Source organism: Bos indicus, chromosome 3 (genome assembly GCF_029378745.1).
Source record: "Bos indicus isolate NIAB-ARS_2022 breed Sahiwal x Tharparkar chromosome 3, NIAB-ARS_B.indTharparkar_mat_pri_1.0, whole genome shotgun sequence".
Taxonomy (NCBI): domain Eukaryota; kingdom Metazoa; phylum Chordata; class Mammalia; order Artiodactyla; family Bovidae; genus Bos; species Bos indicus.
In genome coordinates, this window is record NC_091762.1 from 26,325,094 (window position 1) to 26,339,812 (window position 14,719).

Sequence of the window (14,719 nt, forward strand, 5' to 3'; positions counted from 1 at the left end):
TTGTAGACAACTCATCTCAGATCTGACGATGCCACGGATTCCACTTTCACCGAAGACACTTGTGACCAAGCTACTACACCTGATGGAGACCTCTCAGTCCCTCAACACCTTTTTCTGTGTCTGACATTTGACCCTGTTGGCCATACCCTCCTCTGAAAGTTTCCTCCTCCCCTGGTGCTCCTAGCACTGCTCTCTATTAGGTCTTCTCTCTCTCTGGGTATCTTTACCTCTATTATGAGCTTTTTTTCTGGATATCTTCACCTCTATTATGAGCTTTTCTCCCTCTAAGTCTTGGTGATCCTCCAAAGTTCTCTCATCAGGTTGCTTTGTGCTTATCTGTGGTTAATCTCATCCACTCCCATGGTTTCAATTACTATCAATATACTTCTGACTCCCAAACATCCCTCTTCAGCCTGCCTCTTGCCCTCTGGACCCATATATACAACTGTTTGCTGAACATTTTCACTTCCGTATCCTCCCAACACATCAATTTCAATATATTCAAACTGAACTCACTACCTACCACTTCAGGCTAGCTCCAATCCTGTATTATTATTTTTAATTGATAAGTATAATTATTCATATCACAATGAGCTCTTGAGTTCATTATTCTTATCACTAATTTTAAAATTTAACTTTTGTTGAAGCCTAAGATACATGCAGAAAAATTCAAAATCCTTACACAATCCCTAAGTGTACAGCTTGGTGAATTATCACCAAGTGCAGGCATCCATGTAATCATCTGGGTCTACAAGTGAAGCATTCACCAGCATCTTGGGAGCCCACCTTGCACACTTTTACATCACTAACTCCTCCCTAGCATGTTGATATACAACATCAAAAGTTAGTGTTGTCTGTTTTTAACTTTATAGAACATGTATTCTTTTGTTTCTGGCTTCTTAATACCATGTTTGCAAGATTTATTCAAGTAATCACTTTAGTGTAGTTCATTCATTTTCATCCCTGTATAGTACTGGTGGCTCAGATGATAAAGAATCTGCCTGCAATGTGGGAGACCCAGGTTCGATCCTTGGTTTGGGATGACCCCTGAAGAAGGGAATGGCAACCCACTCCAGTATTCTCACCTGGGGAATTCCATGGACAGAGGAGCCTGGAGGCTACAGTCCATAAGGTTGCAAAGAGTCAGATACGACTAAGTGATTAACACTTCATTCTGTAAATATACCATAATTAATTTGTCCATTGTACAACCAATGGGCACTTGGGCTGTTACCAACTTGAAAATATCAGGGATGATGCTATTGTGAACATTTCAGTGCATACCTTTTGGAACATAGACCTCTTCAAGCTTTCATCCTTGGGTCTGTCATTTTCAATGCTTTAATTAATGACATCAGAACCATGAATCACACAAGTACATTAGGAAAGTCAAAACTCAAAAATCTGTTGATATGTTGTAGTAATTGGCAAAAATGAATAAAGTTAAATTTGCTGCTGCTAAGTCACTTCAGTCGTGTCCGACTCTGTGTGACCCCAGAGACGGCAGCCCACCAGGCTCCGCTGTCCCCGGGATTCTCCAGGCAAGAACACTGAAGTGGGTTGCCATTTCCTTCTCCAATGCATGAAAGTGAAAAGTGAAAGTGAAGTCACTCAGTCATGTCCGACTCTTAGCGACCCCATGGACTGCAGCGCACCGGGCTCCTCCGTCCACGGGATTTTTAATGGGGATTAATGTAAAAATTTTAATTTATCCTTAATAAATGTATCATTGCACATGATATCAGTTAAAACTGAAAAATAAAAATCCAATAATATGGACGTGGTTAAGTAAATTGTTATTTGTCTTCTCAGTGGAATACTAAATATTCCCAAATGAGAATTTAAGGTTGTTTGAGCTCCAGAAAAATATTTCTGACACGTTATGCTAAAGACACAGATGTGTATATATGTTATGATTAATTTAGAATAATTATATCTATACATAGCAAAACGTTGAAAAAATTTTAAAAGAGCTATGATGAAATTGGAGATTCAATTCACTTTCAAAATTACCTTTAATATTTTTATGATATTATTTCAGTGAAAACTAGAAATTTTCAAAATTGTTGGACAGAGGGGCAAGGAAGCAGAGATGTGAATATGAGATATTAACCAACTTGGGGATAAAAATGCATTCATCTCGTAGGTCATAATAAAGACTAAAAGTTGTATGAGCCCAATCATTTTTGGAAATGGCCCCCCTACTGCCACTGGAAGGGTGTGGGAACAGAAGGAGTGTGATGTAGGAAGCGTCCAGGACGAACCATTAGGGGGAAGATGTGGGAACATGTTCATGAAGGGGACTTATCCCTTTCCAGTGAAAGCCAAACAAGCCTCCCAATAAGCCTCTTCCACCCCGCTCCCAGAGCATGTGTTGTGGGGAAGATAGGGGGGATACAAAACAGCAGCATCACAAGGTTGTGGAGGGTGAGGGTCAAGGCAGAAATGGATGCGATCCCTGCTGGGTGCGGCAGTTGCCGCTGAGAAGCCAGTCAGCTGCCTAGGGAGCAGTAAGGAAGGGCCATGCTAGGAGCAGAGGGTGTTGGCAGCAGAGGCCCTGATGCCTGGCACTCTCCATCCATCATCTGAGTTCCTCTCCACCAACTGTAAATTTATGGCGCTGCATATACACTCTGAGATGGGGATTCTGGGAGGCTGTTAGCCTTAATGATTTGTAACCTATGGATTTAATGTTTGCTATATATTTTCTCTATAACTAAACTTCTTTCTACAGGTTACACCGGTAGAATATGTAATGTGCTTGGGCAAGACACCATTTGCCCCATTCACATCAGTGCTTGCTCTAGAATGGTGATCATCCTTAAGCGGGTGACCTTCTGCCCCCTCCCACGTCAAAGCTGTGACTTTGAACTTGAACACTGTTACTCTTTATCCTGCTGTATTAACTTCTATCTCTGCCCAGTATATCTGTAGTATACTTACTCATGCATGCATGTGTTATATAACAAACATACAAAAAAGTATTTTTAAAAAAAGATATGATTTAGCCATTTGTAAAACAAACCCCTGTGTAATATACAGAATATTGCTAGAACCCCAAACCTTTCCTAATTATAACCCCTTTCTCTCCCTAGAGGTATATACTTTCTTGATTTTCACAGTGTTTATTTCCTTATTTTTCTTTATAATTTGTCCTAAAACTTATTTAATTTTGCCTTTATAAAATTTTAATATAATTTATACCATACAGTATGTGCCCTGTATTGATTGGCTCTTTTCAATTAATATCACGTTTCTAAGATTCATCTTCTATGCATCATGTAGCTATACTCTACCACCCCAGTTTTTCACTGTGTAGCATTTTATAATATGAATATACCATAACTTTTATTTACTCCACTCTCTATAGACATTTAGGTTGTTTCAGCTTGGAGCTATTATTCAATACTGCTATGAGCATTCTTAAATATGTATACTGGTGCACATAAGCATATGTTTTATGGGGACATATGACTCGGAGGGGAATTGCTGGGTCATAAATTATGCATATCTTCTGTTTTACAAGATGATGTCAATCTTTTCCATAGTAAAGTGCCAGTTTATAGTTCTACCAGCAGCCTATCAGAGTTCTTGGCACTCAATATCTTAGCAACATTTGTTGATGGCTCTCTAGTGAGTGTATATCAGTGTGGTTTCAGTGGCATTTCCCTGCTAACTAAAGAAGTGAAGCAGGTTTTGGGCTTGTTGTCTATTCAGTTTCTCTTTCGTGGAGTGCCTGTTCAAGTCGCCTAGTCACTTTTTATTGTGTTGTTTATTTTCGTCTTCTTGTTGATTTATAGATTTGTGGGAATTCTCTATATAGTCTCTTGTTGGTTAAACTTATTGCAAAGTGTTCCCAATTTGAGCCTTGACTTTTCCCTCTTTTAGTGGGATGTTTTAATGAACAGATGTTCTTAATTTTAATGCAGTCCTCTGTTTCAAACTTTTATTTACTGGCAAGTGTTTTGGTATCCTGTTTAAGAAATTTTTCCTGATAGAGGATTTGTAAAGATATTCTCCCATATTACCTATTAGAAGATTTACTGTTTTGCTTTTCTCATTTGATTTATGATCTACCTGGAAATGACATCTGTATATAGTGTTATGTAAGAGTTTGTCAATTGGCCTTAAATGATTCATCTCTTTTGGTGATGTTGAGCTTCTGCATGCTTGGTTCTACATACCCTAAATTTGAGGCTAATCTAAATGGTAAGTCTACCAAATATCTTCACAGAGTAATAATCTACCAGGTCCTTAAAATATAAAAAAGAATGTATAATAGATACTATATACAGCTATACATAAAATATATATTATGTATAATAGTATTTATATACGCAACACACATATATATATACAAGAAATAAAAATAACGGTTATCAAGAATGAGGAGATGTGCCCTTTACAAGGAGATGTAAAGATATGATGGTGAAGGTTACAATATTTAGAGAGAAGGCTAAAGATAGGAAATTTGAAGGACTGGTTATTGACAGAGAGGTCAGGAGTCCAACAGTTGGTAATTGTGGAGGATATCTATTGTTTTTCATGGTCAGAGTGATAAGCTTCTTCAAAAAATCTTAATAGAATGTTTGCTTCATGAGACCAGGCGTTGATGGTCTTGTTTTCCACATTTGGCATAGTATTAACACCTAGCACAGCAGAAGCACTCAACAAATATCTGTTGAATGAATAAATGAAATATTCCTTCTAAATCATCATTCAAATGAGAGCTAGCATCTTTCTGTAGACCACCTACACAGCCTTCATGATAATGTTGATGATAACTTTAAGTTGTCTGCTTACTTTGCGCTAGGCAAGATGCTAAATGATTGACATTTATCATCTCACTTACTCCTTGAAACTACTTCACAAGATAGGAACCATTATTACCCCCACTTTAGAGATGAAGAAGCCAGAGGCACAAAATAGTTGAATAACTTGCATAAAGTATAGCTGGCAAGTATGACAGTTAGAATTTGAAACCAAATCATTGGACCTCAGAGTTGATGTTTTTAATCTCTCCATTAAATTGTCATAGTGATTGATCTAAGCATGGCCTCCTAATTCTGCCAGCTAAACCAGTAATAATAGCTAGTGATTATTGATAACATAATCAATAGTAATTGATTATGGCAAGTAATACATAAAATTATTTGTACATGTTTCATCTCCTTTAAAACATCACATGAAACCTGTTAAAGTAGACAGTATTTTTATACCCATTTTACATGTAAGGAAACTGAAGTAAATGAGCTTAAAGAACTTTCCCAACTCATACAGCTAGCAGGTAAGGGAGTCAGTATTTGGACCTTTTGCCTGTATGCTATCTGCCTCTCCTAAGACCCTATCCCTTTTCTCAGAAAGGAACACCTCAACAAGAGAAGCTCACCAGAGCCCTTTTCTGTTCTGAAGGACTTTTGAACTTGAGTTTGTTCCTTTCTGGTGGGGGATACATGAGGCTCTGAGCCCATGACAGCTGTAACCCCTAAGGCGTGGCTGACCCATCTGCAGAAGAAGAGGGATGCTGACTGACAGAGAAACGCACAAAAGAGAAAGATTGAGAATCCCAGTGTCTCTTTCACTCACAGCCAGCACTTCCTTTTGGAATGACAGCTTTCCAAAGAGCTATTCCCTTCACTCCTTAGTCTAAGTTAGTTCAGTCTGGCTCTTGTCACTAGCTACCAGAATAGTCTTAGCTAAAACAGGAGGTGGTGGCGTTCTCCCAAATGTATTAACATTTATGAAAAAGCATCAGAACACTTTAGAGTTTAACACGCACTGTATTTCCTGACTTTCCATTTGATGAATGAATGAAGATGATGACTTTTATAAAAGTGCCCTCTGTGGGTTTACAAATGAATAATGCCTGGGCTTGTTTTGTCAAATGCTGCAACATCTTGTGTTCGACTTTCCAATGAAGGGGATGGCCTGATTTACACTCTTTTGAGTTAAGCATTTTTTTCTACCTGCTGATCTAGTTTTTTAAAATGTGTACACTATACAAGGGATAGCTCCTCTGGGGAAAATGTTCCTAAGTCCTGGGCTCCCACAGGGAGGTTTTATGGTTATATTTCTTCACTGGGTTTTGAGACTATACTCTTTTTTAGAGCTGAAGAGGTTTTTTTTTCCTTTTGGTTTATTTTTTAATTGAGGTATTGCTGCTTTACAATGATGTGTTAGTTTCAGTGTTGCACAGCAGCGTGAATCAGCTGTATACATATCAATCCCCTCTCTCTTGGACTTCCCTCCCATCTACTCCCTCCAACCCACCCATCAAAGTCGTAACAGAGCACCAAGCTAAGCTCCCTGTGCCCTACAGCAGGATGCCACTGGCCATCTGTTTTGTACATGGCAGTGTACACATGTCAGTCCCAATCTCCCAGTTCATTCCAATTCCCTCCCCAACCCATGTCCACACAACAATTTCTACATCTGTGTCTCTATTCCTGCCCTGCGAGCGGGTTCATTTGCACCATTTTTTCTAGATTCCACATTCCTGTTAATAGACGATATTTGTTTTTCTCTTTCTGAGTACTTCACTCTGTATAACAGATACTCTAGGTCTATCCACATCTCTACAAGTGACCCAATATAGTTCCTTTTATGGCTGAGTGATATTCCATTGTATATATGTACCACATCTTCTTTATCCATTCATCTATTGATGAACATTTAGGTTGCTTCCATGTCCTGGCTGTAAATAATGCTGCAATGAACACTGGGGTACATGTGTCTTTTTGAATTATCATTTTCTCAGGGTATTTGCCCAGCCATGGGATTTCTGGATCATATGTACTTTCTTTATAGCTCTCTGAGTCTCCAGCCTTGTTTACAAAATGAAAGGATTGGATTGCAAAAGATCTTTAGGATCTTAGAGTCTCTTCCAGCTCTGAGGTTGGTGTTTGAAACTGAGTATAACGTTAACTTGTGAGATATTGGAGGTCATTTGCATCACTGGTCCTGGTATTGGCTTGAGTGAGATAACATCTCTCATTTCATAATGTGGAAGGAGATCTCTTTTTCTTAGTTCATCTCATGAATGTCTAGAGCTGCAGTGTCAGACTCGTCTACAGGATGGGACACTAGTCCTTGGAATGCTCCTCAATAAAGGATCTGTTATTCAAAACCTGTATGTGTTATCTCCCTCAAGGATTCACAACTTCTAATTTAAAGGCCCTGAGAATGTTTTCAGTACACAACCCTGTGAAACTTTCTTTACCCTAAGATTTTCCATACTTATTTGGTCACAGATCATTTATCTTTTTGAGAAAAATGCATATTGCACATTATACATGGGAACCACAGATTTTATATCTTCTCTCTAAGTCCACTCTGTAGAGTTAATGTCACAATTGCCTTAACGTGACCGTATTTGAACTGCAATCATGCTATCTTTAATTACTCCGCTTTTTGGGGTGTAGCTTTTTGTGACTTGAAAGTCCAAAGTTTATGTGGAGATTATGACTTGGTTTCATTACATTGGGGCTTTCTTGGTGGCTCGGTGGTAAAGAATCCACCTGCCAATGCAGGAGATGCAGGTTCGATCCCTGGGTAGGGAAGATCCCCTGGAGAAGGAAATGGCAACCCATTCCAGTATTCTTGCCTGGGAAATCACATGGACAGAGGAACCTGGCAGGCTACAGTCCATGAGGTCACAAGAATTGTGCATGACTTAGTGACTAACTGGTTAACCTTTTCCCTGAACTCTACACGGCTATAAAGAGTCCTTCCAATTGACCAGAAGAGGGAAGCAGAGGACCTGGGATGGTATCCGAGGTCCCAGTCCAGACTTGGGAACAAACCTAAGACAAGGCAGCAACTGTCCAGGAGTCTGTACCGAGAGGATCAGCTCCAAAGCAAAGTGATCCATTCACATTTCAACCACACCTCTGGCAGAGCATGGGGTCCCGGTGTAGGAAGCCATCACCTTTCATCATTATGCATTTCTCAGAGCTTGCATAGGGAACAGGTTTCCTTGAAGTTGGGGAGCACCAGAAGATCCATCAGGAAGAGATAGGTGGAGACAGCAGAAAACAGGCATGGCCAGGGAAGGAGGTCACAGCAACGCTCAGGACCTAGGGCCTCCTTGCTGTTGTGTGGTGTTCCCTCCAATCCCTATGAGCAGTCACTGCTCAGCTGGGCTCAGATCAGAGGAGTCACTTGCCAGGGCATTGGCCACAGTGGTCTTAGAATAGCAGCTCTGCCATCACCTGCGCTGCTTGTTTGGGATGACATGGAATTCTTTTGGAGTGGTGTCAGCCTTGGACACAAGGTTCTGAAAACCAAATCCAGCCTTGTCCAAGTGATACCCATTGCCCATGTGGTTCACAAGGAGTATATCATGCTCAGAGGACACAGCGAGGCAATCACATAAATTCTTCATGGTTTTTCCAGTAGTCATGTATGGATGTGAGTGTTGGCTCATAAAGAAGGCTGAGGGCCAAAGAATTGATGCTTTCAAACTGTGGTATTGGAGAAGACTCTTGAGAGTCCCTTGGACTGCAAGGAGATCAAACCAGTCCATCCTAAAGGAAATTGGCCCTGAATACTCATTGGAGGGACTGATGCTGAAACTGAAGCTTCAATACTTTGGCCACCTGATATGAAGAGCCGATTCATTAGAAAGATCCTGATGCTGGGACAGATTGAAGGCAGGAGGAGAGGAGAATGATGAGGACGAGATGGTTGGATGGCATCACTGATTCAATGGACATGAGTTTGAGCAAGCTCCAGGAGATGGTGAAGGACAGGGAAGTCTGGCATGCTGCAGTCCATGGGGTCACAAAGAGTTGGACACAACTGAGTGGCTAAACAACAACAACAAAGACCTCCTTGGCACACTTCCCTCTATGTTTCTACTTCTTTGGGCTTCTATATTTTAACTTTCTGATGGCAAGAAAAGATGAATCCAAGGAGAAGCATGTTAAGGAAAGGAGAGAGAAACAAGTTTCTTCCAAAAGATCTGAAAGTGAGATATTGTAAGCCACTGAATATAAGCCTTCTTAGCACACCAGGGGTTCAAAAGAGAAGTTTCCAACACATGAACACTCAAAAGAATGATGGGGCCAATAAAAATACCTATGAACTTGACTCATCCTCATTACCTTTTTATCACTCTCTTGCTTGGATGTGTGGGTGGGAATTAATGGGGGGAGGGAAGTGAGGTAAGGAGAATGAAGTGGGGAACACAGAGGAGACTGTTTTCTTATTCCCCTACTTTCCCCTCCCACCTGCCTCCTCCTCACCTTCTATCTACCGTATTCCCTCTTGTCAGAGCACCTAGTTATAAATTTGAGTGTTCTGTGTTGATTGTCGGCACTCACGCTGTGTTCTCTTGCATTTTCTGCTTCCTATCTCTTGGTGGTACTGTAACAACAAGAGAGGGGTTTTGGTGTAACTTGATGGTGTTACTTCTCTTCCCCCTCCATGCAGGGAACCCAGAAATACCTGAACCCTGCTCTTTCAGTGTCCTTCTGGCCATTAGTTTCCCAAGGGAGATCTCTGCAAGGCAAGGAAGAGCAACAAATGAGAATGAGTTGCTGAACCAGCACCTGGTAATTCTTAATGAGGGGCTTTCTGATAAAAGACAGAGCTTGAGCCTGTGGCTTAAGCCTCCACGTCTGTGTTGGGGTCTTTTGTGCCTGTGTGCTTAATCACTTAGTTGTGTCCTACTCTTTCTGACCATTTGGACCATGTTCTCAAAATCTTTGGCCTATGGGTAGATAGAGAGCTCCAGACCCAGAGAGGAATATTAAATTCACATATCTTCTTAGCACAATGTTGAGGAAGAGATAAGAGATCTCATGGCTGCACATTAAAGAGAGATAAGAAATAGAAAGTACAAAAGAACAGGTTCCTGACTTGTCAACATAGTGATCCTCCCTACTAATAACTGGAGTGGGTTACCATTTCCTTCTCCAGGGGATCTTCCCCACCCAGGGATGGAGCCCGGGTCTCCCGCATTGGAGGCACACGCTTTAACCTCTGAGCCACCAGGGAAGTCCCTACTAATTACTGGCTCTAATCAAAACCCTGGACAGAAAATAAGTTTATAGATATTCTTCCTTTGAGTTGGGGGAGTTGATGAGAGCTACAAAGGGTGTGGTCAGAGGCAGAGTTCCCTCATGCGTAGAGAGGAAATTTCCCATACAGCTGCTAACATCTGAAAAAAAGTCAGTGCAGGTTTTTGGCTCCTAGGAAGAAGGCCAACATTTCCTGAATATCTATTTTGCTCTACATAGGGCTAAGAAAGTTTCCCTGGACTATCTGTTGGGTTTCTTTAGTTGCAAGTAACAAGAATAATTCTGATCTATTTTTTAAAGCTGAAGAGGAAAGTTGTCAGGAATTTTTTGTCCTTAGTGTGTATATAATGACATATATATATATATATATATATATATATATATATATGTATATATATATACACAGTCAAGTTACTGTCTTAAAGCCACATTGGATGCCTCATAAAATTGCTAGTCAGATTGGGCAACCAGGGTCAGACATTCTGTAGTCAAAATCAATTTCAAAATCAAATTATCCCATCTTAGTCTAAGGGAGGACCCCTCAAGCCAGTTCCTGAGGCCTTTAAAATAACTTTAACAACTTTCTTGCTACCTGAATGACAAGATATTCTATGCCCAGCTTGTACATTTCCCTTCTCAAGCCTGGAATCCAACATTCCCTAAGGAGCTCTCATTCAACTTAATGAGAAATGATATTTAGAGGGTATAATCTGGGGAACTAGTGGCCTCGCTGTTAGTAGATTGTTTCCATGTCTTTTCAATGGGTGGATAGAGTATACATATTTATGTAATATATATTGTATACAATAAATAATATATGTTATATAATACATATTTATATTAAATTAATACTAATTATAAATAAGTTATTCATTAAAATACATTATGAGCTGATACTGATAGTTTCATTTGAATTCAGGACTACAGAGTTTTTATTTGGCGTTATCATCTTACATCCATATTTCCTTTCTTCCGTATCTGAAATTTTACTTCTCAAGGATACCTATTAGGGATTGAATTGTGTCCCTCTCAAATTTATATGTTGAAGCCTCAATGTCAATGAGCCTGTATTTAGAGATAAGACCTGTAGGTAGGTAATTAAGCTTAAATAAGGTCACTAGAGTGGCACTTGTAAGAAAAGTAAGAGATGCTAGAGGGCACTCTCTCTGCTTGTGCACAGTTCACTTTAGTTCAGTTGCTCAGTCGTGTCCAACCCCATGGCTCACAGCATGCCAGGCCTCCCTGCCCATCACCAACTCCCAGAGTTTACTCAAATTCATCTCCATTGAGTCAGTGATGCCACCAACCATCTCATCCTCTGTCTTCCCCTTTTCCTCCTGCCTTCTATCTTTCCCAGCATCAGGGTCTTTTCAAATGAGTCAGTTTTTCACATCAGGTGGCCAAAGTATTGGAGTTTCAGCTTCAACATCAGCTCTTCCAATGAACACTCAGGACTGATCTCCTTTAGGATGGACTGGTTGGATCTCCTTGCAGTCCAAGGGATTCTCAAGAGTCTCCTCCAACACCACAGTTCAAAAGCATCAATTCTTTGACACACATCCATACATGACTACTGGAAAAACCATAGCCTTGACGAGATGGACCTTTGTTGACAAAGTAATGTCTCTGCTTTTTAATATACTGTCTAATCTGGTCATAACTTTCCTTCCAAGGAGTAAGTGTCTTTTAGTTTCATGGCTGTAGTCACCATCTGCAGTGATTTTGGAGCCCTCCAAAATAAAGTCAGCCACTGTTTCCACTGTTTCCCCGTCTACTTGCCATGAAGTGATGGGACCAGATGCCATGATCTTAGTTTTCTGAATGCTGAGCTTTAAGCTAACTTTTTCACTCTCCTCTTTCACTTTCATCAAGAGGCTCTTTAGTTCTTCTTCACTTTCTGCCATAAGGGTGGTGTCTTCTGTATGTCTGAGGTTATTGATATTTCTCCTGGAAATCTTGATTTTAGCTTATGCTTCCTCTAGCCCAGCGTTTCTCATGATGTACTCTGAATATAAGTTAAATAAGCAGGGTGACAATACACAGTCTTTACGTACACCTTTTCCTATTTGGAACCAGTCTGTTGTTCCATATCCAGTTCTAACTCTTGCTTCTTGATCTGCATACAGATTTCTTAGGAGGCAGGTCAGGTGGTCTGATATTCCCATCTCTTTTGGAATTTTCCACAGTTTGCTGTGATCCACACAGTCAAAGGCTTTGGCATAGTCAATAATAAGTAGATGTTTTTCTGGAACTCTCTCGGTTTATCGATGATCCAGTGGATGTTGGCAATTTGATCTCTGGTTCCTCTGCCATTTCTAAACCAGCTTGAATGTCTGGAAGATCACGGTTCATGTATTGCTGAAGCCTGGCTTGGAAAATTTTGAGCATTTCTTTGCTGGGGTGTAAGATGAGTGCAATTGTGTGGTAGTTTGAGCATTCTTTGGCACTGCCTTTCTTTGGGATTGGAATGAAAACTGACCTTTTCCAGTCCTGTGGCCAAGGCTGAGTTTTCCAAATTTGCTGGCATATTGAGTGCGGCACTTTCACAGCATCATCTTTCAGGATTTGAAATAGCTCAACTGGAATTCCATCACCTCCACTAGCTTTGTCGTAGTGATTGTGCACAGAGGAAAGCCCATGTGTCAACACAGCAAGACAGCAGCTGTCCACAAGTCAGAAAGAGAGGCCTCATCACCCTAATGGCATCTTGACCTTGGACTACCAGCCTCTAGAACCTTGAGAAAATAAATTTCTGTTAAGCTACCCAGTCTATGGTATTTGTAAAGGCAGTCTTAGTAGACTAATGCAGTAGCATAATTACTTCATTGCTTTTCCCACAATGCACACACGGTAATACCATTGCTGCCACTAATAATACAATTATTGTAAACAGTTTAAAATTTTTTATGTAATTTTTTTTTGTTCTTAGATTATATACACTAAAGAAAAATACTCTGCCACAGTGGTAATTTGTGTTTTCTCTCGCTTACTTTTATGTTTTCTCTTTCTCTTTTGTGCTTTGTAACTAACTTTATAACTAACGTTATGTAGTTTTGTGTGTGTGTGTGTGTGAGTGTGTGTGTGTGTGTGTGTGTGTATGTATTTCCATAAGACTTAATACCATCAAGAGTTAATGTGCTTCTTGAATTTAAGGTTTATGTTTTTTAATAATTCTGAAAGTTGCACAGAAATTTTTTTCTTCAAATATTCATTCTCTGTCATTTTCTTTAACATTTTCTTTTGGAACTACAACTAATTGCTCTCAGTCTATTGACTCTTTAAGTCTTTTTCATATTTTCTATTCCTTGAACACTTTGTTACATTCTGCTTAATTTTCTTATATTTACCTTCCATTCCACAGTTGCTTCTTCTGTTGTCTTTAAATCTGCTGTTTAATTTTTCCTTTGAATTTTAATTTCAGTTACTGATTTTTCTTTTATAGAAGTTCTTTTAAAATCTACCTCCTTTTATCTCTTAATCATTTAAAAATATTCATTGTGTTTCTCTTCAGTTTGCATTATTTAACATTTGCAAGATTGCTTAATCTACTATTGTCGAGTCTACTGACTTTCCTAAATTGTGGCTAGCTTTGCCACATATTAATTTTTTATCATAAGCTGAAGTTTAGTGAGGGATATTTTCCCTTTGGGAGCTTTTGTTGTGCTCTTTTTATATAAAAAGCCAGGTAGTAAATATTCTGGGGCTTCCTTTGTGGCTCAGTAGAAAGAATCCACCTGGCAATGCAGGAGACTCAGGAATACCTACAGTGTGTAGGTATTCGTCTCTAAAGGAATGTTCTTTTCCCAGATTCTGACATGGTGAATTCTTCCTGACATTCAGAGGTCAGCTTAAATGCCATCTCAGAGGGGCTTTCCCAGCCAAAATACTACCATCCTCCCCACCCCCATGCCAGGCACCCCTAGCCCTATCATTCTGTTTCCTGTTGTTAAAGCAAGTATCACCCCGTGATATTTTCTTGCTTTGTTGGTGTCCTTCTTTATCAGCTATCTTCCCCTACTCTAGTAAAATATAAGCCCATGAGAACAGAGTTTGTCTTCTCAGTGCTGTGTATCCTGCTGTGAGACAATGTCTAGTATCTAATAGGTGATCACTAAGTGTTAACTGGGGCTTCTCTGGTGGCTCAGATGGTAAAGAATCTGCCTGAAAGTAGGGAGACCTGGGTTTGATCCCTGAGTTGGGAAGATCCCCTGGGGAAAGAAATGGGTACCCACTCTAGCATGCTGGCCTGGAGAATTCCACGGATAGAGGAGTCTGGCAGGCTACGGTCCATGGGGTCACAAAGAATTGAACACAACCAAACGACTTTCACTTCCAAGTGTTCATTACATGAATGCACGAAAAATATTCTTATTTCATTATTTTAAAAATAGCATAATGTCATGCTATGTCAATTATACCTCAATTTGACTTTCTAATTAAAAAATAATAAATAAAAATAGCCTATATGTGTCATTTTTATTTCACTTCCTCATGATAACTGTTTGGGACTTTGCCATTCACCTCAAGTGGATGTTTTATTTGTTTGTTTAATTTCCACTTTATCACTTTCTGATATGGTAAAATGGCCCATATAAATTTTATGCTTTGGAACTTATTTAGCTCATCTTTGTACCTTATTTATGATCACTCTTTGTAAATGTTCCACAGAAGCTTATAAAGATGTCATATTTTCTCTT